Source organism: Phoenix dactylifera, chromosome 4 (genome assembly GCF_051530095.1).
Source record: "Phoenix dactylifera cultivar Ajwa chromosome 4, Ajwa_hap1_PhDact_Kaust_v1.1, whole genome shotgun sequence".
In the NCBI taxonomy this organism is placed as follows: Eukaryota; Viridiplantae; Streptophyta; class Magnoliopsida; order Arecales; family Arecaceae; genus Phoenix; species Phoenix dactylifera.
In genome coordinates this window covers 35,032,577-35,051,754 of record NC_143193.1, presented here as the reverse complement: position 1 = coordinate 35,051,754, position 19,178 = coordinate 35,032,577, and the positions used below count along the sequence as shown (strand labels likewise).

Sequence of the window (19,178 nt, the reverse complement as noted above, 5' to 3'; positions counted from 1 at the left end):
GAGGTCTGCTGCTTTGTCATAAAAGGGTGTTTCGATGGGCATGTCATGGGTGCGATCATACCAGCACTAATGCACCGGATCCCATCAGAACTCCGCAGTTAAGCGTGCTTGGGCGAGAGTAGTACTAGGATGGGTGACCCCCTGGAAAGTCCTCGTGTTGCACCCCTTCTATTTTTTGCCCGCTTTTTTATTTTTTGATAATATTTATTTTTAATTTTTCGGCTTTTGGCTTTTCCTCTTCGGATAATTTTTTTCCCTCGAAAATAAACTGAGTCCGGAGACTGGCGGTGCCATGCCGCATAGCGGAACAGCGCGTTGAATCATACGCCAGAACGGCCCCCGCAGCGCGAATGTCTCGGGCCGTCGAGGTCTGCTGCTTTGTTTTAAAAGGGAGTTTCGAATGGCATGTCTTGGGTGCGATCATACCAGCACTAATGCACCGGATCCCATCAGAACTCCGCAGTTAAGCGTGCTTGGGCGAGAGTAGTACTAGGATGGGTGACCCCCTGGGAAGTCCTTGTGTTGCACCCTTTTTATTTTTTGCCCGCTTTTTTATTTTTTGATAATATTTATTTTTAGTTTTTCGGCTTTTGGCTTTTCCTCTTCGGATAATTTTTTTCCTCCGACAATAAACTGAGTCCGGAGACTGGCGGTGCCATACCGCATAGCGGGACCAGCGCGTTGAATCCTACGCCAGAACGGCCCCGGCAGCGTGAATGTCTCGGGTCGTCGAGGTCTGCTGCTTTGTCATACTAGGGAGTTTCGAAGGGCATGTCATGGGTGCGATCATACCAGCACTAATGCACCGGATCCCATCAGAACTCCGCAGTTAAGCGTGCTTGGGCGAGAGTAGTACTAGGATGGGTGACCCCCTGGGAAGTCCTCGTGTTGCACCCTTTTTATTTTTTGCCCGCTTTTTTATTTTTTGATAATATTTATTTTTAATTTTTCGGCTTTTGGCTTTTCCTCTTCGGATAATTTTTTTCCCCCGAAAATAAACTGAGTCCGGAGACTCGCGGTGCCATGCCGCATAGCGGAACAGCGCGTTGAATCCTACGCCAGAACGGCCCCGGCAGCGCGAATGTCTCGGGCCGTCGAGGTCTGCTACTTTGTCATAAAAGGGTGTTTCGATGGGCATGTCATGGGTGCGATCATACCAGCACTAATGCACCGGATCCCATCAGAACTCCGCAGTTAAGCGTGCTTGGGCGAGAGTAGTACTAGGATGGGTGACCCCCTGGGAAGTCCTCGTGTTGCACCCCTTTTATTTTTTGCCCGCTTTTTTATTTTTTGATAATATTTATTTTTAATTTTTCGGCTTTTGGCTTTTCCTCTTCGGATAATTTTTTTCCCTCGAAAATAAACTGAGTCCGGAGACTCGCGGTGCCATGCCGCATAGCGGAATAGCGCGTTGAATCCTACGCCAGAACGGCCCCGGCAGCGCGAATGTCTCGGGCCGTCGAGGTCTGCTGCTTTGTCATAAAAGGGAGTTTCGAAGGGCATATCATGGGTGCGATCATACCAGCACTAATGCACCGGATCCCATCAGAACTCCGCAGTTAAGCGTGCTTGGGCGAGAGTAGTACTAGGATGGGTGACCCCCTGGGAAGTCCTCATGTTGCACCCCTTTTATTTTTTGCCCGCTTTTTTATTTTTTGATAACATTAATTTTTAATTTTTCGGCTTTTGGCTTTTCCTCTTCGGATAATTTTTTTCCCCCGAAAATAAACTGAGTCCGGAGACTCGCGGTGCCATGCCGCATAGCGGAATAGCGCGTTGAATCCTACGCCAGAACGGCCCCGGCAGCGCGAATGTCTCGGTCCGTCGAGGTCTGCTGCTTTGTCATAAAAGGGTGTTTCGATGGGCATGTCATGGGTGCGATCATACCAGCACTAATGCACCGGATCCCATCAGAACTCTGCAGTTAAGCGTGCTTGGGCGAGAGTAGTACTAGGATGGGTGACCCCCGGAGAAGTCCTCGTGTTGCACCCTTTTTATTTTTTGCCCGCTTTTTTATTTTTTGATAATATTTATTTTTAATTTTTTGGCTTTTGGCTTTTCCTCTTCGGATAATTTTTTTCCCCCGACAATAAACTGAGTCCGGAGACTGGCGGTGCCATGCCGCATAGCGGGACCAGCGCGTTGAATCCTACGCCAGAACGGCCCCGGCAGCGCGAATGTCTCGGGCGGTCGAGGTCTGCTGCTTTGTCATAAAAGGGAGTTTCGAAGGGCATATCATGGGTGCGATCACACCAGCACTAATGCACCGGATCCCATCAGAACTTCGCAGTTAAGCGTGCTTGGGCGAGAGTAGTACTAGGATGGGTGACCCCCGGGAAGTCCTCGTGTTGCACCCCTTTTATTTTTTGCCCGCTTTTTTATTTTTTGATAATATTTATTTTTAATTTTTCGGCTTTTGGCTTTTCCTCTTCGGATAATTTTTTTCCCTCGAAAATAAACTGAGTCCGGAGACTCGCGGTGCCATGCCGCATAGCGGAACAGCGCGTTGAATCCTACGCCAGAACGGCCCCGGCAGCGCGAATGTCTCGGGCCGTCGAGGTCTGCTGCTTTGTCATAAAAGGGTGTTTCGATGGGCATGTCATGGGTGCGATCATACCAGCACTAATGCGCCGGATCCCATCAGAACTCCGCAGTTAAGCGTGCTTGGGCGAGAGTAGTACTAGGATGGGTGACCCCCTGGGAAGTCCTCGTGTTGCACCCCTTTTATTTTTTGCCCGCTTTTTTATTTTTTGATAATATTTATTTTTAATTTTTCGGCTTTTGGCTTTTCCTCTTCGGATAATTTTTTTTCCTCGAAAATAAACTGAGTCCGGAGACTGGCGGTGCCATGCCGCATAGCGGAACAGCGCGTTGAATCATACGCCAGAACGGCCCCCGCAGCGCGAATGTCTCGGGCCGTCGAGGTCTGCTGCTTTGTTTTAAAAGGGAGTTTCGAATGGCATGTCTTGGGTGCGATCATACCAGCACTAATGCACCGGATCCCATCAGAACTCCGCAGTTAAGCGTGCTTGGGCGAGAGTTGTACTAGGATGGGTGACCCCCTGGGAAGTCCTTGTGTTGCACCCTTTTTATTTTTTGCCCGCTTTTTTATTTTTTGATAATATTTATTTTTAGTTTTTCGGCTTTTGGCTTTTCCTCTTCGGATAATTTTTTTCCTCCGACAATAAACTGAGTCCGGAGACTGGCGGTGCCATGCCGCATAGCGGGACCAGCGCGTTGAATCCTACGCCAGAACGGCCCCGGCAGCGTGAATGTCTCGGGCCGTCGAGGTCTGCTGCTTTGTCATACTAGGGAGTTTCGAAGGGCATGTCATGGGTGCGATCATACCAGCACTAATGCACCGGATCCCATCAGAACTCCGCAGTTAAGCGTGCTTGGGCGAGAGTAGTACTAGGATGGGTGACCCCCTGGGAAGTCCTCGTGTTGCACCCTTTTTATTTTTTGCCCGCTTTTTTATTTTTTGATAATATTTATTTTTAATTTTTCGGCTTTTGGCTTTTCCTCTTCGGATAATTTTTTTCCCCCGAAAATAAACTGAGTCCGGAGACTCGCGGTGCCATGCCGCATAGCGGAACAGCGCGTTGAATCCTACGCCAGAATGGCCCCGGCAGCGCGAATGTCTCGGGCCGTCGAGGTCTGCTGCTTTGTCATAAAAGGGTGTTTCGATGGGCATGTCATGGGTGCGATCATACCAGCACTAATGCACCGGATCCCATCAGAACTCCGCAGTTAAGCGTGCTTGGGCGAGAGTAGTACTAGGATGGGTGACCCCCTGGGAAGTCCTCGTGTTGCACCCCTTTTATTTTTTGCCCGCTTTTTTATTTTTTGATAATATTTATTTTTAATTTTTCGGCTTTTGGCTTTTCCTCTTCGGATAATTTTTTTCCCTCGAAAATAAACTGAGTCCGGAGACTCGCGGTGCCATGCCGCATAGTGGAATAGCGCGTTGAATCCTACGCCAGAACGGCCCCGGCAGCGCGAATGTCTCGGGCCGTCGAGGTCTGCTGCTTTGTCATAAAAGGGAGTTTCGAAGGGCATATCATGGGTGCGATCATACCAGCACTAATGCACCGGATCCCATCAGAACTCCGCAGTTAAGCGTGCTTGGGCGAGAGTAGTACTAGGATGGGTGACCCCCTGGGAAGTCCTCGTGTTGCACCCCTTTTATTTTTTGCCCGCTTTTTTATTTTTTGATAACATTAATTTTTAATTTTTCGGCTTTTGGCTTTTCCTCTTCGGATAATTTTTTTCCCCCGAAAATAAACTGAGTCCGGAGACTCGCGGTGCCATGCCGCATAGCGGAACAGCGCGTTGAATCCTACGCCAGAACGGCCCCGGCAGCGCGAATGTCTCGGTCCGTCGAGGTCTGCTGCTTTGTCATAAAAGGGTGTTTCGATGGGCATGTCATGGGTGCGATCATACCAGCACTAATGCACCGGATCCCATCAGAACTCTGCAGTTAAGCGTGCTTGGGCGAGAGTAGTACTAGGATGGGTGACCCCCTGAGAAGTCCTCGTGTTGCACCCTTTTTATTTTTTGCCCGCTTTTTTATTTTTTGATAATATTTATTTTTAATTTTTTGGCTTTTGGCTTTTCCTCTTCGGATAATTTTTTTCCCCCGACAATAAACTGAGTCCGGAGACTGGCGGTGCCATGCCGCATAGCGGGACCAGCGCGTTGAATCCTACGCCAGAACGGCCCCGGCAGCGCGAATGTCTCGGGCGGTCGAGGTCTGCTGCTTTGTCATAAAAGTGAGTTTCGAAGGGCATATCATGGGTGCGATCACACCAGCACTAATGCACCGGATCCCATCAGAACTTCGCAGCTAAGCGTGCTTGGGCGAGAGTAGTACTAGGATGGGTGACCCCCGGGAAGTCCTCGTGTTGCACCTCTTTTATTTTTTGCCCGCTTTTTTATTTTTTGATAATATTTATTTTTAATTTTTCGGCTTTTGGCTTTTCCTCTTCGGATAATTTTTTTCCCTCGAAAATAAACTGAGTCCGGAGACTCGCGGTGCCATGCCGCATAGCGGAATAGCGCGTTGAATCCTACGCCAGAACGGCCCCGGCAGCGCGAATGTCTCGGGCCGTCGAGGTCTGCTGCTTTGTCATAAAAGGGAGTTTCGAAGGGCATATCATGGGTGCGATCATACCAGCACTAATGCACCGGATCCCATCAGAACTCCGCAGTTAAGCGTGCTTGGGCGAGAGTAGTACTAGGATGGGTGACCCCCTGGGAAGTCCTCGTGTTGCACCCCTTTTATTTTTTGCCCGCTTTTTTATTTTTTGATAACATTTATTTTTAATTTTTCGGCTTTTGGCTTTTCCTCTTCGGATAATTTTTTTCCCTCGAAAATAAACTGAGTCCGGAGACTCGCGGTGCCATGCCGCATAGCGGAACAGCGCGTTGAATCCTACGCCAGAACGGCCCCGGCAGCGCGAATGTCTCGGGCCGTCGAGGTCTGCTGCTTTGTCATAAAAGGGTGTTTCGATGGGCATGTCATGGGTGCGATCATACCAGCACTAATGCACCGGATCCCATCAGAACTCCGCAGTTAAGCGTGCTTGGGCGAGAGTAGTACTAGGATGGGTGACCCCCTGAGAAGTCCTCGTGTTGCACCCCTTTTATTTTTTGCCCGCTTTTTTATTTTTTGATAATATTTATTTTTAATTTTTCGGCTTTTGGCTTTTCCTCTTCGGATAATTTTTTTCCCTCGAAAATAAACTGAGTCCGGAGACTGGCGGTGCCATGCCGCATAGCGGAACAGCGCGTTGAATCATACGCCAGAACGGCCCCCGCAGCGCGAATGTCTCGGGCCGTCGAGGTCTGCTGCTTTGTTTTAAAAGGGAGTTTCGAATGGCATGTCTTGGGTGCGATCATACCAGCACTAATGCACCGGATCCCATCAGAACTCCGCAGATAAGCGTGCTTGGGCGAGAGTAGTACTAGGATGGGTGACCCCCTGGGAAGTCCTTGTCTTGCACCCTTTTTATTTTTTGCCCGCTTTTTTATTTTTTGATAATATTTATTTTTAGTTTTTCGGCTTTTGGCTTTTCCTCTTCGGATAATTTTTTTCCTCCGACAATAAACTGAGTCCGGAGACTGGCGGTGCCATGCCGCATAGCAGGACCAGCGCGTTGAATCCTACGCCAGAACGGCCCCGGCAGCGTGAATGTCTCGGGCCGTCGAGGTCTGCTGCTTTGTCATACTAGGGAGTTTCGAAGGGCATGTCATGGGTGCGATCATACCAGCACTAATGCACCGGATCCCATCAGAACTCCGCAGTTAAGCGTGCTTGGGCGAGAGTAGTACTAGGATGGGTGACCCCCTGGGAAGTCCTCGTGTTGCACCCTTTTTATTTTTTGCCCGCTTTTTTATTTTTTGATAATATTTATTTTTAATTTTTCGGCTTTTGGCTTTTCCTCTTCGGATAATTTTTTTCCCCCGAAAATAAACTGAGTCCGGAGACTCGCGGTGCCATGCCGCATAGCAGAACAGCGCGTTGAATCCTACGCCAGAACGGCCCCGGCAGCGCGAATGTCTCGGGCCGTCGAGGTCTGCTGCTTTGTCATAAAAGGGTGTTTCGATGGGCATGTCATGGGTGCGATCATACCAGCACTAATGCACCGGATCCCATCAGAACTCCGCAGTTAAGCGTGCTTGGGCGAGAGTAGTACTAGGATGGGTGACCCCCTGGGAAGTCCTCGTGTTGCACCCCTTTTATTTTTTGCCCGCTTTTTTATTTTTTGATAATATTTATTTTTAATTTTTCGGCTTTTGGCTTTTCCTCTTCGGATAATTTTTTTCCCTCGAAAATAAACTGAGTCCGGAGACTCGCGGTGCCATGCCGCATAGCGGAACAGCGCGTTGAATCCTACGCCAGAACGGCCCCGGCAGCGCGAATGTCTCGGGCCGTCGAGGTCTGCCGCTTTGTCATAAAAGGGAGTTTCGAAGGGCATATCATGGGTGCGATCATACCAGCACTAATGCACCGGATCCCATCAGAACTCCGCAGTTAAGCGTGCTTGGGCGAGAGTAGTACTAGGATGGGTGACCCCCTGGGAAGTCCTCGTGTTGCACCCCTTTTATTTTTTGCCCGCTTTTTTATTTTTTGATAACATTAATTTTTAATTTTTCGGCTTTTGGCTTTTCCTCTTCGGATAATTTTTTTCCCCCGAAAATAAACTGAGTCCGGAGACTCGCGGTGCCATGCCGCATAGCGGAACAGCGCGTTGAATCCTACGCCAGAACGGCCCCGGCAGCGCGAATGTCTCGGTCCGTCGAGGTCTGCTGCTTTGTCATAAAAGGGTGTTTCGATGGGCATGTCATGGGTGCGATCATACCAGCACTAATGCACCGGATCCCATCAGAACTCCGCAGTTAAGCGTGCTTGGGCGAGAGTAGTACTAGGATGGGTGACCCCCTGGGAAGTCCTCGTGTTGCACCCTTTTTATTTTTTGCCCGCTTTTTTATTTTTTGATAATATTTATTTTTAATTTTTCGGCTTTTGGCTTTTCCTCTTCGGATAATTTTTTTCCCCCGAAAATAAACTGAGTCCGGAGACTCGCGGTGCCATGCCGCATAGCGGGACCAGCGCGTTGACTCCTACGCCAGAACGGCCCCGGCAGCGCGAATGTCTCGGGCCGTCGAGGTCTGCTGCTTTGTCATAAAAGGGTGTTTCGATGGGCATGTCATGGGTGCGATCATACCAGCACTAATGCACCGGATCCCATCAGAACTCCGCAGTTAAGCGTGCTTGGGCGAGAGTAGTACTAGGATGGGTGACCCCCTGGGAAGTCCTCGTGTTGCACCCCTTTTATTTTTTGCCCGCTTTTTTATTTTTTGATAATATTTATTTTTAATTTTTCGGCTTTTGGCTTTTCCTCTTCGGATAATTTTTTTCCCTCGAAAATAAACTGAGTCCGGAGACTCGCGGTGCCATGCCGCATAGCGGAACAGCGCGTTGAATCCTACGCCAGAACGGCCCCGGCAGCGCGAATGTCTCGGGCCGTCGAGGTCTGCCGCTTTGTCATAAAAGGGAGTTTCGAAGGGCATATCATGGGTGCGATCATACCAGCACTAATGCACCGGATCCCATCAGAACTCCGCAGTTAAGCGTGCTTGGGCGAGAGTAGTACTAGGATGGGTGACCCCCTGGGAAGTCCTCGTGTTGCACCCCTTTTATTTTTTGCCCGCTTTTTTATTTTTTGATAACATTAATTTTTAATTTTTCGGCTTTTGGCTTTTCCTCTTCGGATAATTTTTTTCCCCCGAAAATAAACTGAGTCCGGAGACTCGCGGTGCCATGCCGCATAGCGGAACAGCGCGTTGAATCCTACGCCAGAACGGCCCCGGCAGCGCGAATGTCTCGGTCCGTCGAGGTCTGCTGCTTTGTCATAAAAGGGTGTTTCGATGGGCATGTCATGGGTGCGATCATACCAGCACTAATGCACCGGATCCCATCAGAACTCCGCAGTTAAGCGTGCTTGGGCGAGAGTAGTACTAGGATGGGTGACCCCCTGGGAAGTCCTCGTGTTGCACCCTTTTTATTTTTTGCCCGCTTTTTTATTTTTTGATAATATTTATTTTTAATTTTTCGGCTTTTGGCTTTTCCTCTTCGGATAATTTTTTTCCCCCGAAAATAAACTGAGTCCGGAGACTCGCGGTGCCATGCCGCATAGCGGGACCAGCGCGTTGACTCCTACGCCAGAACGGCCCCGGCAGCGCGAATGTCTCGGGCCGTCGAGGTCTGCTGCTTTGTCATAAAAGGGTGTTTCGATGGGCATGTCATGGGTGCGATCATACCAGCACTAATGCACCGGATCCCATCAGAACTCCGCAGTTAAGCGTGCTTGGGCGAGAGTAGTACTAGGATGGGTGACCCCCTGGGAAGTCCTCGTGTTGCACCCCTTTTATTTTTTGCCCGCTTTTTTATTTTTTGATAATATTTATTTTTAATTTTTCGGCTTTTGGCTTTTCCTCTTCGGATAATTTTTTTCCCTCGAAAATAAACTGAGTCCGGAGACTCGCGGTGCCATGCCGCATAGCGGAATAGCGCGTTGAATCCTACGCCAGAACGGCCCCGGCAGCGCGAATGTCTCGGGCCGTCGAGGTCTGCTGCTTTGTCATAAAAGGGAGTTTCGAAGGGCATATCATGGGTGCGATCATACCAGCACTAATGCACCGGATCCCATCAGAACTCCGCAGTTAAGCGTGCTTGGGCGAGAGTAGTACTAGGATGGGTGACCCCCTGGGAAGTCCTCGTGTTGCACCCCTTTTATTTTTTGCCCGCTTTTTTATTTTTTGATAACATTAATTTTTAATTTTTCGGCTTTTGGCTTTTCCTCTTCGGATAATTTTTTTCCCCCGAAAATAAACTGAGTCCGGAGACTCGCGGTGCCATGCCGCATAGCGGAACAGCGCGTTGAATCCTACGCCAGAACGGCCCCGGCAGCGCGAATGTCTCGGGCCGTCGAGGTCTGCTGCTTTGTCATAAAAGGGTGTTTCGATGGGCATGTCATGGGTGCGATCATACCAGCACTAATGCACCGGATCCCATCAGAACTCTGCAGTTAAGCGTGCTTGGGCGAGAGTAGTACTAGGATGGGTGACCCCCTGAGAAGTCCTCGTGTTGCACCCTTTTTATTTTTTGCCCGCTTTTTTATTTTTTGATAATATTTATTTTTAATTTTTTGGCTTTTGGCTTTTCCTCTTCGGATAATTTTTTTCCCCCGACAATAAACTGAGTCCGGAGACTGGCGGTGCCATGCCGCATAGCGGGACCAGCGCGTTGAATCCTACGCCAGAACGGCCCCGGCAGCGCGAATGTCTCGGGCGGTCGAGGTCTGCTGCTTTGTCATAAAAGGGAGTTTCGAAGGGCATATCATGGGTGCGATCACACCAGCAATAATGCACCGGATCCCATCAGAACTTCGCAGTTAAGCGTGCTTGGGCGAGAGTAGTACTAGGATGGGTGACCCCCGGGAAGTCCTCGTGTTGCACCCCTTTTATTTTTTGCCCGCTTTTTTATTTTTTGATAATATTTATTTTTAATTTTTCGGCTTTTGGCTTTTCCTCTTCGGATAATTTTTTTCCCTCGAAAATAAACTGAGTCCGGAGACTCGCGGTGCCATGCCGCATAGCGGAACAGCGCGTTGAATCCTACGCCAGAACGGCCCCGGCAGCGCGAATGTCTCGGGCCGTCGAGGTCTGCTGCTTTGTCATAAAAGGGAGTTTCGAAGGGCATATCATGGGTGCGATCATACCAGCACTAATGCACCGGATCCCATCAGAACTCCGCAGTTAAGCGTGCTTGGGCGAGAGTAGTACTAGGATGGGTGACCCCCTGGGAAGTCCTCGTGTTGCACCCCTTTTATTTTTTGCCCGCTTTTTTATTTTTTGATAACATTTATTTTTAATTTTTCGGCTTTTGGCTTTTCCTCTTCGGATAATTTTTTTCCCCCAAAAATAAACTGAGTCCGGAGACTCGCGGTGCCATGCCGCATAGCGGAACAGCGCGTTGAATCCTACGCCAGAACGGCCCCGGCAGCGCGAATGTCTCGGTCCGTCGAGGTCTGCTGCTTTGTCATAAAAGGGTGTTTCGATGGGCATGTCATGGGTGCGATCATACCAGCACTAATGCACCGGATCCCATCAGAACTCTGCAGTTAAGCGTGCTTGGGCGAGAGTAGTACTAGGATGGGTGACCCCCTGAGAAGTCCTCGTGTTGCACCCTTTTTATTTTTTGCCCGCTTTTTTATTTTTTGATAATATTTATTTTTAATTTTTTGGCTTTTGGCTTTTCCTCTTCGGATAATTTTTTTCCCCCGACAATAAACTAAGTCCGGAGACTGGCGGTGCCATGCCGCATAGCGGGACCAGCGCGTTGAATCCTACGCCAGAACGGCCCCGACAGCGCGAATGTCTCGGGCGGTCGAGGTCTGCTGCTTTGTCATAAAAGGGAGTTTCGAAGGGCATATTATGGGTGCGATCATACCAGCACTAATGCACCGGATCCCATCAGAACTTCGCAGTTAAGCGTGCTTGGGCGAGAGTAGTACTAGGATGGGTGACCCCCGGGAAGTCCTCGTGTTGCACCCCTTTTATTTTTTGCCCGCTTTTTTATTTTTTGATAATATTTATTTTTAATTTTTCGGCTTTTGGCTTTTCCTCTTCGGATAATTTTTTTCCCTCGAAAATAAACTGAGTCCGGAGACTCGCGGTGCCATGCCGCATAGCGGAACAGCGCGTTGAATCCTACGCCAGAACGGCCCCGGCAGCGCGAATGTCTCGGGCCGTCGAGGTCTGCTGCTTTGTCATAAAAGGGAGTTTCGAAGGGCATATCATGGGTGCGATCATACCAGCACTAATGCACCGGATCCCATCAGAACTCCGCAGTTAAGCGTGCTTGGGCGAGAGTAGTACTAGGATGGGTGACCCCCTGGGAAGTCCTCGTGTTGCACCCCTTTTATTTTTTGCCCGCTTTTTTATTTTTTGATAACATTTATTTTTAATTTTTCGGCTTTTGGCTTTTCCTCTTCGGATAATTTTTTTCCCTCGAAAATAAACTGAGTCCGGAGACTCGTGGTGCCATGCCGCATAGCGGAACAGCGCGTTGAATCCTACGCCAGAACGGCCCCGGCAGCGCGAATGTCTCGGGCCGTCGAGGTCTGCTGCTTTGTCATAAAAGGGTGTTTCGATGGGCATGTCATGGGTGCGATCATACCAGCACTAATGCACCGGATCCCATCAGAACTCCGCAGTTAAGCGTGCTTGGGCGAGAGTAGTACTAGGATGGGTGACCCCCTGGGAAGTCCTCGTGTTGCACCCCTTTTATTTTTTGCCCGCTTTTTTATTTTTTGATAATATTTATTTTTAATTTTTTGGCTTTTGGCTTTTCCTCTTCGGATAATTTTTTCCCCCCGAAAATAAACTGAGTCCGGAGACTGGCGGTGCCATGCCGCATAGCGGAACAGCGCGTTGAATCATACGCCAGAACGGCCCCCGCAGCGCGAATGTCTCGGGCCGTCGAGGTCTGCTGCTTTGTTTTAAAAGGGAGTTTCGAATGGCATGTCTTGGGTGCGATCATACCAGCACTAATGCACCGGATCCCATCAGAACTCCGCAGTTAAGCGTGCTTGGGCGAGAGTAGTACTAGGATGGGTGACCCCCTGGGAAGTCCTTGTGTTGCACCCTTTTTATTTTTTGCCCGCTTTTTTATTTTTTGATAATATTTATTTTTAGTTTTTCGGCTTTTGGCTTTTCCTCTTCGGATAATTTTTTTCCTCCGACAATAAACAGAGTCCGGAGACTGGCGGTGCCATGCCGCATAGCGGGACCAGCGCGTTGAATCCTACGCCAGAACGGCCCCGGCAGCGTGAATGTCTCGGGCCGTCGAGGTCTGCTGCTTTGTCATACTAGGGAGTTTCGAAGGGCATGTCATGGGTGCGATCATACCAGCACTAATGCACCGGATCCCATCAGAACTCCGCAGTTAAGCGTGCTTGGGCGAGAGTAGTACTAGGATGGGTGACCCCCTGGGAAGTCCTCGTGTTGCACCCTTTTTATTTTTTGCCCGCTTTTTTATTTTTTGATAATATTTATTTTTAATTTTTCGGCTTTTGCCTTTTCCTCTTCGGATAATTTTTTTCCCCCGAAAATAAACTGAGTCCGGAGACTCGCGGTGCCATGCCGCATAGCGGAACAGCGCGTTGAATCCTACGCCAGAACGGCCCCGGCAGCGCGAATGTCTCGGGCCGTCGAGGTCTGCTGCTTTGTCATAAAAGGGAGTTTCGAAGGGCATATCATGGGTGCGATCATACCAGCACTAATGCACCGGATCCCATCAGAACTCCGCAGTTAAGCGTGCTTGGGCGAGAGTAGTACTAGGATGGGTGACCCCCTGGGAAGTCCTCGTGTTGCACCCCTTTTATTTTTTGCCCGCTTTTTTATTTTTTGATAACATTTATTTTTAATTTTTCGGCTTTTGGCTTTTCCTCTTCGGATAATTTTTTTCCCCCAAAAATAAACTGAGTCCGGAGACTCGCGGTGCCATGCCGCATAGCGGAACAGCGCGTTGAATCCTACGCCAGAACGGCCCCGGCAGCGCGAATGTCTCGGTCCGTCGAGGTCTGCTGCTTTGTCATAAAAGGGTGTTTCGATGGGCATGTCATGGGTGCGATCATACCAGCACTAATGCACCGGATCCCATCAGAACTCTGCAGTTAAGCGTGCTTGGGCGAGAGTAGTACTAGGATGGGTGACCCCCTGAGAAGTCCTCGTGTTGCACCCTTTTTATTTTTTGCCCGCTTTTTTATTTTTTGATAATATTTATTTTTAATTTTTTGGCTTTTGGCTTTTCCTCTTCGGATAATTTTTTTCCCCCGACAATAAACTAAGTCCGGAGACTGGCGGTGCCATGCCGCATAGCGGGACCAGCGCGTTGAATCCTACGCCAGAACGGCCCCGACAGCGCGAATGTCTCGGGCGGTCGAGGTCTGCTGCTTTGTCATAAAAGGGAGTTTCGAAGGGCATATTATGGGTGCGATCATACCAGCACTAATGCACCGGATCCCATCAGAACTTCGCAGTTAAGCGTGCTTGGGCGAGAGTAGTACTAGGATGGGTGACCCCCGGGAAGTCCTCGTGTTGCACCCCTTTTATTTTTTGCCCGCTTTTTTATTTTTTGATAATATTTATTTTTAATTTTTCGGCTTTTGGCTTTTCCTCTTCGGATAATTTTTTTTCCTCGAAAATAAACTGAGTCCGGAGACTCGCGGTGCCATGCCGCATAGCGGAACAGCGCGTTGAATCCTACGCCAGAACGGCCCCGGCAGCGCGAATGTCTCGGGCCGTCGAGGTCTGCTGCTTTGTCATAAAAGGGAGTTTCGAAGGGCATATCATGGGTGCGATCATACCAGCACTAATGCACCGGATCCCATCAGAACTCCGCAGTTAAGCGTGCTTGGGCGAGAGTAGTACTAGGATGGGTGACCCCCTGGGAAGTCCTCGTGTTGCACCCCTTTTATTTTTTGCCCGCTTTTTTATTTTTTGATAACATTTATTTTTAATTTTTCGGCTTTTGGCTTTTCCTCTTCGGATAATTTTTTTCCCTCGAAAATAAACTGAGTCCGGAGACTCGTGGTGCCATGCCGCATAGCGGAACAGCGCGTTGAATCCTACGCCAGAACGGCCCCGGCAGCGCGAATGTCTCGGGCCGTCGAGGTCTGCTGCTTTGTCATAAAAGGGTGTTTCGATGGGCATGTCATGGGTGCGATCATACCAGCACTAATGCACCGGATCCCATCAGAACTCCGCAGTTAAGCGTGCTTGGGCGAGAGTAGTACTAGGATGGGTGACCCCCTGGGAAGTCCTCGTGTTGCACCCCTTTTATTTTTTGCCCGCTTTTTTATTTTTTGATAATATTTATTTTTAATTTTTTGGCTTTTGGCTTTTCCTCTTCGGATAATTTTTTCCCCCCGAAAATAAACTGAGTCCGGAGACTGGCGGTGCCATGCCGCATAGCGGAACAGCGCGTTGAATCATACGCCAGAACGGCCCCCGCAGCGCGAATGTCTCGGGCCGTCGAGGTCTGCTGCTTTGTTTTAAAAGGGAGTTTCGAATGGCATGTCTTGGGTGCGATCATACCAGCACTAATGCACCGGATCCCATCAGAACTCCGCAGTTAAGCGTGCTTGGGCGAGAGTAGTACTAGGATGGGTGACCCCCTGGGAAGTCCTTGTGTTGCACCCTTTTTATTTTTTGCCCGCTTTTTTATTTTTTGATAATATTTATTTTTAGTTTTTCGGCTTTTGGCTTTTCCTCTTCGGATAATTTTTTTCCTCCGACAATAAACAGAGTCCGGAGACTGGCGGTGCCATGCCGCATAGCGGGACCAGCGCGTTGAATCCTACGCCAGAACGGCCCCGGCAGCGTGAATGTCTCGGGCCGTCGAGGTCTGCTGCTTTGTCATACTAGGGAGTTTCGAAGGGCATGTCATGGGTGCGATCATACCAGCACTAATGCACCGGATCCCATCAGAACTCCGCAGTTAAGCGTGCTTGGGCGAGAGTAGTACTAGGATGGGTGACCCCCTGGGAAGTCCTCGTGTTGCACCCTTTTTATTTTTTGCCCGCTTTTTTATTTTTTGATAATATTTATTTTTAATTTTTCGGCTTTTGCCTTTTCCTCTTCGGATAATTTTTTTCCCCCGAAAATAAACTGAGTCCGGAGACTCGCGGTGCCATGCCGCATAGCGGAACAGCGCGTTGAATCCTACGCCAGAACGGCCCCGGCAGCGCGAATGTCTCGGGCCGTCGAGGTCTGCTGCTTTGTCATAAAAGGGAGTTTCGAAGGGCATATCATGGGTGCGATCATACCAGCACTAATGCACCGGATCCCATCAGAACTCCGCAGTTAAGCGTGCTTGGGCGAGAGTAGTACTAGGATGGGTGACCCCCTGGGAAGTCCTCGTGTTGCACCCCTTTTATTTTTTGCCCGCTTTTTTATTTTTTGATAACATTTATTTTTAATTTTTCGGCTTTTGGCTTTTCCTCTTCGGATAATTTTTTTCCCCCAAAAATAAACTGAGTCCGGAGACTCGCGGTGCCATGCCGCATAGCGGAACAGCGCGTTGAATCCTACGCCAGAACGGCCCCGGCAGCGCGAATGTCTCGGTCCGTCGAGGTCTGCTGCTTTGTCATAAAAGGGTGTTTCGATGGGCATGTCATGGGTGCGATCATACCAGCACTAATGCACCGGATCCCATCAGAACTCTGCAGTTAAGCGTGCTTGGGCGAGAGTAGTACTAGGATGGGTGACCCCCTGAGAAGTCCTCGTGTTGCACCCTTTTTATTTTTTGCCCGCTTTTTTATTTTTTGATAATATTTATTTTTAATTTTTTGGCTTTTGGCTTTTCCTCTTCGGATAATTTTTTTCCCCCGACAATAAACTGAGTCCGGAGACTGGCGGTGCCATGCCGCATAGCGGGACCAGCGCGTTGAATCCTACGCCAGAACGGCCCCGGCAGCGCGAATGTCTCGGGCGGTCGAGGTCTGCTGCTTTGTCATAAAAGGGAGTTTCGAAGGGCATATTATGGGTGCGATCATACCAGCACTAATGCACCGGATCCCATCAGAACTTCGCAGTTAAGCGTGCTTGGGCGAGAGTAGAACTAGGATGGGTGACCCCCGGGAAGTCCTCGTGTTGCACCCCTTTTATTTTTTGCCCGCTTTTTTATTTTTTGATAATATTTATTTTTAATTTTTCGGCTTTTGGCTTTTCCTCTTCGGATAATTTTTTTCCCTCGAAAATAAACTGAGTCCGGAGACTCGCGGTGCCATGCCGCATAGCGGAACAGCGCGTTGAATCCTACGCCAGAACGGCCCCGGCAGCGCGAATGTCTCGGGCCGTCGAGGTCTGCTGCTTTGTCATAAAAGGGAGTTTCGAAGGGCATATCATGGGTGCGATCATACCAGCACTAATGCACCGGATCCCATCAGAACTCCGCAGTTAAGCGTGCTTGGGCGAGAGTAGTACTAGGATGGGTGACCCCCTGGGAAGTCCTCGTGTTGCACCCCTTTTATTTTTTGCCCGCTTTTTTATTTTTTGATAACATTTATTTTTAATTTTTCGGCTTTTGGCTTTTCCTCTTCGGATAATTTTTTTCCCTCGAAAATAAACTGAGTCCGGAGACTCGCGGTGCCATGCCACATAGCGGAACAGCGCGTTGAATCCTACGCCAGAACGGCCCCGGCAGCGCGAATGTCTCGGGCCGTCGAGGTCTGCTGCTTTGTCATAAAAGGGTGTTTCGATGGGCATGTCATGGGTGCGATCATACCAGCACTAATGCACCGGATCCCATCAGAACTCCGCAGTTAAGCGTGCTTGGGCGAGAGTAGTACTAGGATGGGTGACCCCCTGGGAAGTCCTCGTGTTGCACCCCTTTTATTTTTTGCCCGCTTTTTTATTTTTTGATAATATTTATTTTTAATTTTTTGGCTTTTGGCTTTTCCTCTTCGGATAATTTTTTCCCCCCGAAAATAAACTGAGTCCGGAGACTGGCGGTGCCATGCCGCATAGCGGAACAGCGCGTTGAATCATACGCCAGAACGGCCCCCGCAGCGCGAATGTCTCGGGCCGTCGAGGTCTGCTGCTTTGTTTTAAAAGGGAGTTTCGAAGGGCATGTCTTGGGTGCGATCATACCAGCACTAATGCACCGGATCCCATCAGAACTCCGCAGTTAAGCGTGCTTGGGCGAGAGTAGTACTAGGATGGGTGACCCCCTGGGAAGTCCTTGTGTTGCACCCTTTTTATTTTTTGCCCGCTTTTTTATTTTTTGATAATATTTATTTTTTGTTTTTCGGCTTTTGGCTTTTCCTCTTCGGATAATTTTTTTCCTCCGACAATAAACTGAGTCCGGAGACTGGCGGTGCCATGCCGCATAGCGGGACCAGCGCATTGAATCCTACGCCAGAACGGCCCCGGCAGCGTGAATGTCTCGGGCCGTCGAGGTCTGCTGCTTTGTCATACTAGGGAGTTTCGAAGGGCATGTCATGGGTGCGATCATTCCAGCACTAATGCACCGGATCCCATCAGAACTCCGCAGTTAAGCGTGTTTGGGCGAGAGTAGTACTAGGATGGGTGACCCCCTGGGAAGTCCTCGTGTTGCACCCCTTTTATTTTTTGCCCGCTTTTTTATTTTTTGATAACATTTATTTTTAATTTTTCGGCTTTTGGCTTTTCCTCTTCGGATAATTTTTTTCCCTCGAAAATAAACTGAGTCCGGAGACTCGCGGTGCCATGCCGCATAGCGGAACAGCGCGTTGAATCCTACGCCAGAACGGCCCCGGCAGCGCGAATGTCTCGGGCCGTCGAGGTCTGCTGCTTTGTCATAAAAGGGTGTTTCGATGGGCATGTCATGGGTGCGATCATACCAGCACTAATGCACCGGATCCCATCAGAACTCCGCAGTTAAGCGTGCTTGGGCGAGAGTAGTACTAGGATGGGTGACCCCCTGGGAAGTCCTCGTGTTGCACCCTTTTTATTTTTTGCCCGCTTTTTTATTTTTTGATAATATTTATTTTTAATTTTTCGGCTTTTGGCTTTTCCTCTTCGGATAATTTTTTTCCCCCGAAAATAAACTGAGTCCGGAGACTCGCGGTGCCATGCCGCATAGCGGAACAGCGCGTTGAACCCTACGCCAGAACGGCCCCGGCAGCGCGAATGTCTCGGGCCGTCGAGGTCTGCTGCTTTGTCATAAAAGGGTATTTCGATGGGCATGTCATGGGTGCGATCATACCAGCACTAATGCACCGGATCCCATCAGAACTCCGCAGTTAAGCGTGCTTGGGCGAGAGTAGTACTAGGATGGGTGACCCCCTGGGAAGTCCTCGTGTTGCACCCCTTTTATTTTTTGCCCGCTTTTTTATTTTTTGATAATATTTATTTTTAATTTTTCGGCTTTTGGCTTTTCCTCTTCGGATAATTTTTTTCCCTCGAAAATAAACTGAGTCCGGAGACTCGCGGTGCCATGCCGCATAGCGGAATAGCGCGTTGAATCCTACGCCAGAACGGCCCCGGCAGCGCGAATGTCTCGGGCCGTCGAGGTCTGCTGCTTTGTCATAAAAGGGAGTTTCAAAGGGCATATCATGGGTGCGATCATACCAGCACTAATGCACCGGATCCCATCAGAACTCCGCAGTTAAGCGTGCTTGGGCGAGAGTAGTACTAGGATGGGTGACCCCCTGGGAAGTCCTCGTGTTGCACCCCTTTTATTTTTTGCCCGCTTTTTTATTTTTTGATAACATTAATTTTTAATTTTTCGGCTTTTGGCTTTTCCTCTTCGGATAATTTTTTTCCCCCGAAAATAAACTGAGTCCGGAGACTCGCGGTGCCATGCCGCATAGCGGAACAGCGCGTTGAATCCAACGCCAGAACGGCCCCGGCAGCGCGAATGTCTCGGTCCGTCGAGGTCTGCTGCTTTGTCATAAAAGCGTGTTTCGATGGGCATGTCATGGGTGCGATCATACCAGCACTAATGCACCGGATCCCATCAGAACTCTGCAGTTAAGCGTGCTTGGGCGAGAGTAGTACTAGGATGGGTGACCCCCTGAGAAGTCCTCGTGTTGCACCCTTTTTATTTTTTGCCCGCTTTTTTA

General features: G+C 49.4%; 50 non-coding genes and 3 pseudogenes across 50 annotated transcripts; all 53 read left to right on the top strand.

The window, feature by feature from the left end:
* The first annotated feature begins 47 nt into the window (after positions 1-47).
* LOC149756805 (5S ribosomal RNA) lies at positions 48-166 on the top strand. Its single transcript, XR_016403106.1, has one exon. It is a non-coding gene; the product is annotated as a 5S ribosomal RNA (ribosomal RNA).
* Positions 167-412: 246 nt separating this feature from the next.
* On the top strand, positions 413-531 carry LOC149756804 (5S ribosomal RNA). Its single transcript, XR_016400883.1, has one exon. It is a non-coding gene; the product is annotated as a 5S ribosomal RNA (ribosomal RNA).
* A 247-nt stretch (positions 532-778) lies between these two features.
* On the top strand, positions 779-897 carry LOC149756803 (5S ribosomal RNA). The gene has a single exon (XR_016411807.1). It is a non-coding gene; the product is annotated as a 5S ribosomal RNA (ribosomal RNA).
* A 246-nt stretch (positions 898-1,143) lies between these two features.
* On the top strand, positions 1,144-1,262 carry LOC149756802 (5S ribosomal RNA). The gene has a single exon (XR_016401766.1). It is a non-coding gene; the product is annotated as a 5S ribosomal RNA (ribosomal RNA).
* A 246-nt stretch (positions 1,263-1,508) lies between these two features.
* On the top strand, positions 1,509-1,627 carry LOC149756801 (5S ribosomal RNA). Its single transcript, XR_016403980.1, has one exon. It is a non-coding gene; the product is annotated as a 5S ribosomal RNA (ribosomal RNA).
* Positions 1,628-1,873: 246 nt separating this feature from the next.
* Positions 1,874-1,992, top strand: LOC149756800 (5S ribosomal RNA). Its single transcript, XR_016405020.1, has one exon. It is a non-coding gene; the product is annotated as a 5S ribosomal RNA (ribosomal RNA).
* A 247-nt stretch (positions 1,993-2,239) lies between these two features.
* LOC149756799 (5S ribosomal RNA) lies at positions 2,240-2,357 on the top strand. The gene has a single exon (XR_016408321.1). It is a non-coding gene; the product is annotated as a 5S ribosomal RNA (ribosomal RNA).
* A 246-nt stretch (positions 2,358-2,603) lies between these two features.
* Positions 2,604-2,722, top strand: LOC149756798 (5S ribosomal RNA). Its single transcript, XR_016400924.1, has one exon. It is a non-coding gene; the product is annotated as a 5S ribosomal RNA (ribosomal RNA).
* Positions 2,723-2,968: 246 nt separating this feature from the next.
* Positions 2,969-3,087, top strand: LOC149756797 (5S ribosomal RNA). Its single transcript, XR_016403557.1, has one exon. It is a non-coding gene; the product is annotated as a 5S ribosomal RNA (ribosomal RNA).
* Positions 3,088-3,334: 247 nt separating this feature from the next.
* Positions 3,335-3,453, top strand: LOC149756796 (5S ribosomal RNA). The gene has a single exon (XR_016411806.1). It is a non-coding gene; the product is annotated as a 5S ribosomal RNA (ribosomal RNA).
* A 246-nt stretch (positions 3,454-3,699) lies between these two features.
* Positions 3,700-3,818, top strand: LOC149756795 (5S ribosomal RNA). The gene has a single exon (XR_016401756.1). It is a non-coding gene; the product is annotated as a 5S ribosomal RNA (ribosomal RNA).
* A 246-nt stretch (positions 3,819-4,064) lies between these two features.
* LOC149756794 (5S ribosomal RNA) lies at positions 4,065-4,183 on the top strand. The gene has a single exon (XR_016401745.1). It is a non-coding gene; the product is annotated as a 5S ribosomal RNA (ribosomal RNA).
* Positions 4,184-4,429: 246 nt separating this feature from the next.
* LOC149756793 (5S ribosomal RNA) lies at positions 4,430-4,548 on the top strand. The gene has a single exon (XR_016402500.1). It is a non-coding gene; the product is annotated as a 5S ribosomal RNA (ribosomal RNA).
* A 247-nt stretch (positions 4,549-4,795) lies between these two features.
* Positions 4,796-4,913, top strand: LOC149756792 (5S ribosomal RNA; annotated as a pseudogene).
* Positions 4,914-5,159: 246 nt separating this feature from the next.
* On the top strand, positions 5,160-5,278 carry LOC149756791 (5S ribosomal RNA). The gene has a single exon (XR_016401734.1). It is a non-coding gene; the product is annotated as a 5S ribosomal RNA (ribosomal RNA).
* Positions 5,279-5,524: 246 nt separating this feature from the next.
* Positions 5,525-5,643, top strand: LOC149756790 (5S ribosomal RNA). The gene has a single exon (XR_016412815.1). It is a non-coding gene; the product is annotated as a 5S ribosomal RNA (ribosomal RNA).
* A 246-nt stretch (positions 5,644-5,889) lies between these two features.
* On the top strand, positions 5,890-6,008 carry LOC149756789 (5S ribosomal RNA). The gene has a single exon (XR_016406181.1). It is a non-coding gene; the product is annotated as a 5S ribosomal RNA (ribosomal RNA).
* A 247-nt stretch (positions 6,009-6,255) lies between these two features.
* Positions 6,256-6,374, top strand: LOC149756788 (5S ribosomal RNA). Its single transcript, XR_016411804.1, has one exon. It is a non-coding gene; the product is annotated as a 5S ribosomal RNA (ribosomal RNA).
* A 246-nt stretch (positions 6,375-6,620) lies between these two features.
* LOC149756787 (5S ribosomal RNA) lies at positions 6,621-6,739 on the top strand. The gene has a single exon (XR_016401723.1). It is a non-coding gene; the product is annotated as a 5S ribosomal RNA (ribosomal RNA).
* A 246-nt stretch (positions 6,740-6,985) lies between these two features.
* LOC149756786 (5S ribosomal RNA) lies at positions 6,986-7,104 on the top strand. Its single transcript, XR_016401711.1, has one exon. It is a non-coding gene; the product is annotated as a 5S ribosomal RNA (ribosomal RNA).
* A 246-nt stretch (positions 7,105-7,350) lies between these two features.
* LOC149756785 (5S ribosomal RNA) lies at positions 7,351-7,469 on the top strand. Its single transcript, XR_016411803.1, has one exon. It is a non-coding gene; the product is annotated as a 5S ribosomal RNA (ribosomal RNA).
* A 247-nt stretch (positions 7,470-7,716) lies between these two features.
* Positions 7,717-7,835, top strand: LOC149756784 (5S ribosomal RNA). The gene has a single exon (XR_016401700.1). It is a non-coding gene; the product is annotated as a 5S ribosomal RNA (ribosomal RNA).
* Positions 7,836-8,081: 246 nt separating this feature from the next.
* Positions 8,082-8,200, top strand: LOC149756783 (5S ribosomal RNA). Its single transcript, XR_016401689.1, has one exon. It is a non-coding gene; the product is annotated as a 5S ribosomal RNA (ribosomal RNA).
* Positions 8,201-8,446: 246 nt separating this feature from the next.
* LOC149756782 (5S ribosomal RNA) lies at positions 8,447-8,565 on the top strand. The gene has a single exon (XR_016411802.1). It is a non-coding gene; the product is annotated as a 5S ribosomal RNA (ribosomal RNA).
* Positions 8,566-8,812: 247 nt separating this feature from the next.
* On the top strand, positions 8,813-8,931 carry LOC149756781 (5S ribosomal RNA). Its single transcript, XR_016401678.1, has one exon. It is a non-coding gene; the product is annotated as a 5S ribosomal RNA (ribosomal RNA).
* Positions 8,932-9,177: 246 nt separating this feature from the next.
* On the top strand, positions 9,178-9,296 carry LOC149756780 (5S ribosomal RNA). Its single transcript, XR_016401669.1, has one exon. It is a non-coding gene; the product is annotated as a 5S ribosomal RNA (ribosomal RNA).
* Positions 9,297-9,542: 246 nt separating this feature from the next.
* Positions 9,543-9,661, top strand: LOC149756779 (5S ribosomal RNA). Its single transcript, XR_016402499.1, has one exon. It is a non-coding gene; the product is annotated as a 5S ribosomal RNA (ribosomal RNA).
* A 247-nt stretch (positions 9,662-9,908) lies between these two features.
* Positions 9,909-10,026, top strand: LOC149756778 (5S ribosomal RNA; annotated as a pseudogene).
* A 246-nt stretch (positions 10,027-10,272) lies between these two features.
* Positions 10,273-10,391, top strand: LOC149756777 (5S ribosomal RNA). Its single transcript, XR_016401658.1, has one exon. It is a non-coding gene; the product is annotated as a 5S ribosomal RNA (ribosomal RNA).
* A 246-nt stretch (positions 10,392-10,637) lies between these two features.
* Positions 10,638-10,756, top strand: LOC149756776 (5S ribosomal RNA). The gene has a single exon (XR_016402498.1). It is a non-coding gene; the product is annotated as a 5S ribosomal RNA (ribosomal RNA).
* Positions 10,757-11,003: 247 nt separating this feature from the next.
* On the top strand, positions 11,004-11,121 carry LOC149756775 (5S ribosomal RNA). Its single transcript, XR_016407052.1, has one exon. It is a non-coding gene; the product is annotated as a 5S ribosomal RNA (ribosomal RNA).
* A 246-nt stretch (positions 11,122-11,367) lies between these two features.
* On the top strand, positions 11,368-11,486 carry LOC149756774 (5S ribosomal RNA). The gene has a single exon (XR_016401647.1). It is a non-coding gene; the product is annotated as a 5S ribosomal RNA (ribosomal RNA).
* Positions 11,487-11,732: 246 nt separating this feature from the next.
* LOC149756773 (5S ribosomal RNA) lies at positions 11,733-11,851 on the top strand. The gene has a single exon (XR_016401636.1). It is a non-coding gene; the product is annotated as a 5S ribosomal RNA (ribosomal RNA).
* A 246-nt stretch (positions 11,852-12,097) lies between these two features.
* On the top strand, positions 12,098-12,216 carry LOC149756772 (5S ribosomal RNA). Its single transcript, XR_016400882.1, has one exon. It is a non-coding gene; the product is annotated as a 5S ribosomal RNA (ribosomal RNA).
* Positions 12,217-12,463: 247 nt separating this feature from the next.
* LOC149756771 (5S ribosomal RNA) lies at positions 12,464-12,582 on the top strand. The gene has a single exon (XR_016411801.1). It is a non-coding gene; the product is annotated as a 5S ribosomal RNA (ribosomal RNA).
* A 246-nt stretch (positions 12,583-12,828) lies between these two features.
* Positions 12,829-12,947, top strand: LOC149756770 (5S ribosomal RNA). The gene has a single exon (XR_016401625.1). It is a non-coding gene; the product is annotated as a 5S ribosomal RNA (ribosomal RNA).
* A 246-nt stretch (positions 12,948-13,193) lies between these two features.
* On the top strand, positions 13,194-13,312 carry LOC149756769 (5S ribosomal RNA). Its single transcript, XR_016402497.1, has one exon. It is a non-coding gene; the product is annotated as a 5S ribosomal RNA (ribosomal RNA).
* Positions 13,313-13,559: 247 nt separating this feature from the next.
* LOC149756768 (5S ribosomal RNA) lies at positions 13,560-13,677 on the top strand. The gene has a single exon (XR_016407051.1). It is a non-coding gene; the product is annotated as a 5S ribosomal RNA (ribosomal RNA).
* A 246-nt stretch (positions 13,678-13,923) lies between these two features.
* LOC149756767 (5S ribosomal RNA) lies at positions 13,924-14,042 on the top strand. The gene has a single exon (XR_016401614.1). It is a non-coding gene; the product is annotated as a 5S ribosomal RNA (ribosomal RNA).
* A 246-nt stretch (positions 14,043-14,288) lies between these two features.
* On the top strand, positions 14,289-14,407 carry LOC149756766 (5S ribosomal RNA). The gene has a single exon (XR_016401602.1). It is a non-coding gene; the product is annotated as a 5S ribosomal RNA (ribosomal RNA).
* A 246-nt stretch (positions 14,408-14,653) lies between these two features.
* Positions 14,654-14,772, top strand: LOC149756765 (5S ribosomal RNA). The gene has a single exon (XR_016400881.1). It is a non-coding gene; the product is annotated as a 5S ribosomal RNA (ribosomal RNA).
* Positions 14,773-15,019: 247 nt separating this feature from the next.
* Positions 15,020-15,138, top strand: LOC149756764 (5S ribosomal RNA). Its single transcript, XR_016411800.1, has one exon. It is a non-coding gene; the product is annotated as a 5S ribosomal RNA (ribosomal RNA).
* Positions 15,139-15,384: 246 nt separating this feature from the next.
* Positions 15,385-15,503, top strand: LOC149756763 (5S ribosomal RNA). Its single transcript, XR_016401592.1, has one exon. It is a non-coding gene; the product is annotated as a 5S ribosomal RNA (ribosomal RNA).
* Positions 15,504-15,749: 246 nt separating this feature from the next.
* On the top strand, positions 15,750-15,868 carry LOC149756762 (5S ribosomal RNA). Its single transcript, XR_016402496.1, has one exon. It is a non-coding gene; the product is annotated as a 5S ribosomal RNA (ribosomal RNA).
* A 247-nt stretch (positions 15,869-16,115) lies between these two features.
* Positions 16,116-16,233, top strand: LOC149756761 (5S ribosomal RNA; annotated as a pseudogene).
* A 246-nt stretch (positions 16,234-16,479) lies between these two features.
* Positions 16,480-16,598, top strand: LOC149756760 (5S ribosomal RNA). Its single transcript, XR_016401582.1, has one exon. It is a non-coding gene; the product is annotated as a 5S ribosomal RNA (ribosomal RNA).
* Positions 16,599-16,844: 246 nt separating this feature from the next.
* LOC149756759 (5S ribosomal RNA) lies at positions 16,845-16,963 on the top strand. Its single transcript, XR_016401571.1, has one exon. It is a non-coding gene; the product is annotated as a 5S ribosomal RNA (ribosomal RNA).
* A 246-nt stretch (positions 16,964-17,209) lies between these two features.
* On the top strand, positions 17,210-17,328 carry LOC149756758 (5S ribosomal RNA). Its single transcript, XR_016400880.1, has one exon. It is a non-coding gene; the product is annotated as a 5S ribosomal RNA (ribosomal RNA).
* A 247-nt stretch (positions 17,329-17,575) lies between these two features.
* LOC149756757 (5S ribosomal RNA) lies at positions 17,576-17,694 on the top strand. Its single transcript, XR_016403998.1, has one exon. It is a non-coding gene; the product is annotated as a 5S ribosomal RNA (ribosomal RNA).
* Positions 17,695-17,940: 246 nt separating this feature from the next.
* Positions 17,941-18,059, top strand: LOC149756756 (5S ribosomal RNA). The gene has a single exon (XR_016411799.1). It is a non-coding gene; the product is annotated as a 5S ribosomal RNA (ribosomal RNA).
* Positions 18,060-18,305: 246 nt separating this feature from the next.
* On the top strand, positions 18,306-18,424 carry LOC149756755 (5S ribosomal RNA). The gene has a single exon (XR_016401560.1). It is a non-coding gene; the product is annotated as a 5S ribosomal RNA (ribosomal RNA).
* A 246-nt stretch (positions 18,425-18,670) lies between these two features.
* On the top strand, positions 18,671-18,789 carry LOC149756754 (5S ribosomal RNA). The gene has a single exon (XR_016401552.1). It is a non-coding gene; the product is annotated as a 5S ribosomal RNA (ribosomal RNA).
* Positions 18,790-19,035: 246 nt separating this feature from the next.
* LOC149756753 (5S ribosomal RNA) lies at positions 19,036-19,154 on the top strand. Its single transcript, XR_016402495.1, has one exon. It is a non-coding gene; the product is annotated as a 5S ribosomal RNA (ribosomal RNA).
* The last annotated feature ends 24 nt before the right edge of the window (positions 19,155-19,178 follow it).